Consider the following 6,000-nt stretch of genomic DNA (forward strand, 5'->3'; position numbering starts at 1 on the left):
GCAAACAACTAAAACAGAACTCACAGCTGCCTCAAATGTCCCTGAATGCATCGCAGCTACATGTTTGAGTTGTTTTTTTTGTTTGTTTTTTTTTTGTCCTCCTTTTCAATACAGACTTACAACAACTGTCCTCAACAACATAAATCTCACATCTTAACACAAGCACGACCCTTTCAGTCTTGGGGAGTTATTAAATAGATTTGTGAAGTACCGCTCAGTGACAACAGGAGGAAAGGGCTGCGGGGGAAAATAGGATAACTTCAACATGCACTCAGCGGTCACTTTATTATTAGGTCCACCTGTTAAATGCTTGTTAACAAAAATATCGAATCAGCCAATCACATGGCAGCAACTCATGGCATTTAGTCCTGCAGACATGGTCAAGGTAACTTGCTGAGATTTAAACTCAGCAACTGAATCAGAACGTGCTGATCTACTGGGATTTTCACACACAACCATCTCTAGGGTTTAAAGAGAGTGGTCTGAAAATGAGAAAATATCCAGTGAGCGGCAGTTGTCTGGATCCAAATGTCTTGCTGATGTCAGAGGTCAGAGGAGAATTGACAGACTGGTTGGAGATGATGACAAGGAAACAGTCATTTAAATTACCACCGATTACAACCAAGGTATGCAGAATGCCATCTCTGAAAGAACAACACGAACGTCCAACCTTGAAGTAGATGGGCTATAGCAGCATAAGATGACACTGGATACCATTCATGCCAGCTAAGTAAAGGTAACTGAAGCTACAATTTACACAAACTCATAAAAATTGGATAAATGAAGATGGAAAAATGTTGCCTGGTCTGATGAGTCTGCATTTCAGCTCCATATTCAGATGGTAGGCTCAGAATATGGTGGAAACATGAAAACATGGATCCATCCGGCCTTGTATCAACAGTTCAGGTCTGCTGCTGGTGTAATAGTGTGGGGGATATTTTCTTGGCAAAGATTGGGCCCTTTGGTACCAACTGAGCATCATTGTTGAACACCACAACATGCCTGAGTATTGTTGCTGACCATGTCCATCCCATCCCATTATAACCATCTTCTGATGACTACTTCCAGCAGAATAATGCACCATGTCACAAAGCTCAAATCATCTCCATCTGGTTTCTTGAGCATGATGATAAGTTCACTGTCCTACGATCACCTCCACAGTCACCAGATCTCAATCCAACAGAGCACCTTTGGGACAAGGTAGACGGGTGATTCTCATCATGAATGTGCAGCCGACAAACCTGCAGCAACTGTGTGATGCTGTCATGTCAATATGTAGCTAAATCTCTGAGGAACGTTTCCATAACCTTGCTGAATCAATGCCGCCAAGAATTAAGGCAGTTCTGAAAGGAAAAAAAAAAAAAAAAAAAAAAAGAGGAGCGAGCCAAGTACTAGTAAGATGTATCTAATAAAGTGGCCGTGAGTGTAGTTTGCAATAAATTTTAAATACAACTAGAAAAAATTATCCAACAGCTTCTTTCATCATGTTGATGGATGTGCGAGGGTACTGCATCATGTTTCTCCTAAACCAGATATTTCTAATATCATAAGTTTAATTAATCTAAATTAAATATCCTTGACACCAAAAAAATGGAGGAAATAGAAAAAATGACAACTGACACAAACATCTCTGGCAACAAAAGAAACGTGACAACTCTATCCATCTCAAATCTTCTTGTCAGTTTCAAAACAAAGACAGAAGCTATGTAAGATGCCTCATACACACACACACCTACTTTGTGGCAGGCTCTATAAATACACCTGGTTAGAGATGCATATCCCTGCATGGTATGTGAAGCATTGACCTCATCCTGGTGCTGTCTTACGAGTCGCAGCAGCAGGTTTGAGTGTGACTCCACTGCACACTGCTCTGTACGATAAGACCTTTTGTCAAGCGGTGGACTAGAACTGAAACAAAGCTTGGGGATTTAAAGGATTTCCAGCAGTTTACAGTGAAGATGTTCTTGTTAAGTCCTCCTCAGTTCTCCTGATGATTTTATCTCTATAATCTAATACAGACAGTCTCATCAGAGTGTGTAGCTTACCAATGTTTTTGAGAAAAATGGCTGTGTGTCAGTATGATTTTTTTCCTTTCAGAGAAATAAGGATGTTGTTCCTGATAACTGGTTTTAGGCATGGTAATCTTTAGGCTGTGGTAGCTGTTGATTAAGGGTGGGAAAGGGTTTCGTTTCCAAAAGGCTAAGACTCACACCACAGGCCCACCATCCATTCCTGCATACATTTAGTTGTCGTCCTGATCCAGACCAACTTAAACTGCAGGCATCAAAACAAAGAGCAGCTGGACAGAAACCTGGTTTGTTTCGGATACCAGCGAGGGTAATTCCAACACCTGAATAAATACATAATAAATAAATCCATTCGTATTATGTAGAAAAGCTTTGTAATGTCAATCTGCCTTTGAATTATAAGAGAAGCAGCTCTATATCCTTCAGATCAGGAGCAAAAGTGCCATTCCTCCTCTTTCTGTATGTAAAGTTGACTTCATAAATACTGAATGAGCAGCTGGCAGCAGGCTTGCGTCCAACTATTTGAAAAATGGTTAAAGTGGACACCTTAGGATGTTGAAACCACAGAAGAAGAAACATATCTGAGAAAAGCCTTCATAAAGTGCCAAATCTAAAAGAATCCCTAGAGCCTTCAAGCTGTAGAGAATAAATTCAGCGCTTTCATTTTCTATAAATTATTTAAATGAAGATCATCTCTTTGAGAACTGTGAGCATTAACTGTGATTACTGCAGCAATATTAATATTAACTGTGACTGAGTAGAAAGAAAACATCACCGTGGATGTCTTTATCTGTGACAGGTTTAAAACCAGACATCTCTGAGCTGCTTTTGAGCTTCTGCGCTGCGCTCCCGTAGTACATTGGCTGGGCAGCTGGAGCTGTCAAAGCAATGTTTTTTAGATCTGCTCACAAGGGCTTTGCCACTTACATAATAACCTGAATGAAATCTTAATGTCAGCAACGTTGACGTCGCAATCAGGGAATTCTCCAGTGACTGAGGCAGCAGCAGAGGGTGGGTGGATGGGTGAATGGATGGAGAAGGGGGAGCAGACAAGTCGGCTGCTGATCACAGAGGTGCAGAGAACCAGTCGGCTGTCCCGGCATTTTAAAATAACAGACTCGTAACGGCTTTATCTCTTTCCCTGAAAGTGCCATCACTGTGGCATTTTGTGTGGATTGCCGCAGGCTGAGACTCATCATATGCAGGCATGGCTCCGCAATACAGCCACCTTAGAGCCAGAGGACAAGGAGGAGGAGGAGGAGGAGGCACACAGGACAGCTATTGATGGAGTAAGACCTTGGGGCACTGGTGGTCTGGCCTGGTCTGGATGAGACCAGGCCTGTTTTAACATGCCAAATGGCTTTGAAAAACCTAATTTCTTCTCTGGCTAAGGGTTGGGCAGCAAACTTACTTTGGGTTTTTATTGCTTTTCAGCTCTAAACTGAGTAAATGTCATTTTAAATGTCTCATCACACCAGGTTTTTCTTCAAGTACTAACTTATTTATCTGTAAAGCCAATAAATTCTCATTAAATATCAGAAATGACGAACAGTCGTCCCTAAATATAAAGAACAAAGACTCCCTGGAAGTGAAGCATCAGACTCTTTTACAGCTGGTTTGTTTGTCAGTGAATGTTTGCTGTCATCAACATCACTGTGTCCAGCTGTAAACAGCAGCCCTGCCCCATCAGTCAGCAGCAGGGTGATGTAAGCAGCCCCCCAACGCCTCATACATGACGGGGAAAAATGTCACAGCTTTCAGCACCACGAAGAGTGAAGTAAAAGGCCAAAAACAACCAAGCTCTGCGGCGGTTACACACAAGCACCCTGAGCCTCCACTGCGACAATGAAGCCAGCAGCAGGGCTGGCTCTGAATGGATCGAGATCCACAGGCGGGATGAAAGCGTCCGTTTCTACCAGTGCGTCATTACTGCTGCTGCACCGTGTCAGACTCCACGCGGACGGGCGGCAGCCCCAGATGTGGCGTCCGGCATACATAAAGCAGCATCAGTGGGTGCACATTTACGCATTATGTAAGAAAACGGCGTGACATTTATCCATGGTGGTGGCGATTGAAGGGGGTGAGATGAGGTGAGGCGAGGAGGAGAGGGGGCTGCGCGAGCGTACTGATCATATCGATTAATTCTTCAATCAGGATAACGCGTGTTGTGTACTCTGATGTTCATGCGAGATTCCAGGTGGTGGACAGGAAGCTGCAGCGGCTGAGCTGACACGCAGAGTGACAGACGGCAGGACAGAGGACGTTTGACATTTCTCCGTTTCACTGACAACACCACCTAAATACAGCGCGAGCCTAAATGAAAAGGGGAAGGCTTACCTCCTCCACTGCGCCTCCAGTCCGCTGCTCTGTAAAACCTCCTCCTCGCTACAGACCCTCTTTTTTCCTGACGAGGAAGAGCAGGCGCCTCCAGAGCAGAAAGTCGGGCTGGTTTCACCGCAGGAGCGGGGGAGGAAAAAAGCTGACCTGCGGAACAATCCGGACCACACGGACCTCCGTTTCTGCTGCAGATACGATCCTTGTGTCGTAGTCCTGAGAGCTTCTGTTTGTGTCCTCCTGTCTCGTTGTCCTCCTCCCTCTGGTCCTCGCGCTCTGCTCTCTCTCTCTCTTGCTTTTCCTTCACGTCCACAAACGCTGCAAGTATCTACGTGCACTCGCGCAGCGCGTTCACGCAAGGACGTGAAGTGGGAGCTTTATAGCAGTGATACGGGTGGGTGGATGAGTTTGCGTGTGGTTTGGGAGGATCCTCTGTCCTTAATTGTTTTCAATGAAAGAAAAGGCTATTCACTGGACTTCGTTTGGTTCTTTTTTTTGTTGTTGTTGTTGTTCATAAAATAATTATGTTTGGATCTGATAGATCTGCACATGACTGACGTGACGGTGGGGTGTGGCCAATATTGACCCCAAGTTGTCTATGCCCCCCTCCTCCCCATCCCAAGTCATTTATACACACACACATACACAACAGTGCTTGCCATAATTCCAATAACACACTTGTTTTCAGGAGAATATATCATTATAATCTGTTTTAGGAACAAAAATGTAAACGCTTGGTTTACTAATTTAGAAACAGAAGTCCTGTTTTGTTAATAATGCCGAAGCATGTTGTAGACTTACAAAACATTTAATTTTGTTACTGACTTGGATTTGTTAATTAGACTTTACCATCATATTAAAGGGACAGAGCCAGAGGGGCGGCCAGGGTGGCCCTGGCTACCCCTGAAATCTAATTGAATACCCCAGGTGCCACATCCGGGAAACTGACAAATCACAGGAGGAGGACAGTAACATATTTCCAGACAGGCATGGATAACCTGTGTCAATGCTCCAGTTTGGAGTAAATTTTAAAGTAATTTCCTGATTAGGCATTCTTTAAATATATTGACAATTAGCTTTATATTTTTAGAAAAAAAATTGTCCATGTGTAAACACAACTACTAATGTTACAAAAGGCTGTTACGACCTGTTAGCCTGAAGCTACATAGCATCTAGTGCTAATCTAATTTTATATTAGCACTAGATTAGTTTTAAGCTAATGTAGGGAAATCATGTCATATTTAGTTTTTAGTGAGAGTATTTGGAGACTTCACATCAACTCTGTTAATAAAGATTTTCACATTGGAGCTTAAAATAATAAAGAATGCTCAAAGAGTACCTCAGTACCATGTTACTTAGCACTGATTAAACTAGCTGACACGATGCAGTTTAATTTAAACAGGAGGCTGTTAGATGATAGTAGAGTAAGTCACAGCATGAAAATATGGACAAAATATATACATTTGTATAGGAAAACATAATAATGTAGAGAAATTAAGATATTTCAGACATTTTTGTAAACAATCAGGACACATTTTAGGCAAAGACACACCTCAGCCCCAATGTCAACACCTCGAACAGCTCCCAACATGGGGCTAGCCACGTCCTTTACCAGACAGTAAACCAGAACTGCTAGGGG

The 6,000-nt window shown here is 43.0% G+C and overlaps 1 protein-coding gene across 1 annotated transcript in view; it reads right to left on the reverse strand.

Annotated features, from left to right (window-relative positions):
• Window positions 1–4,674, reverse strand: part of LOC121647682 (unconventional myosin-IXAa-like) — a 133,858-nt gene extending 129,184 nt beyond the window's left edge. Inside the window, exon 1 of the mRNA XM_041997330.1 lies at window positions 4,365–4,674. The gene's annotated coding sequence lies outside the window, so the exon portion shown is untranslated. The remainder of the gene's footprint in view (window positions 1–4,364) is intronic.
• Window positions 4,675–6,000: the final 1,326 nt, after the last annotated feature.

Source organism: Melanotaenia boesemani, chromosome 10 (assembly GCF_017639745.1).
Source record: "Melanotaenia boesemani isolate fMelBoe1 chromosome 10, fMelBoe1.pri, whole genome shotgun sequence".
NCBI classification, from domain to species: Eukaryota; Metazoa; Chordata; class Actinopteri; order Atheriniformes; family Melanotaeniidae; genus Melanotaenia; species Melanotaenia boesemani.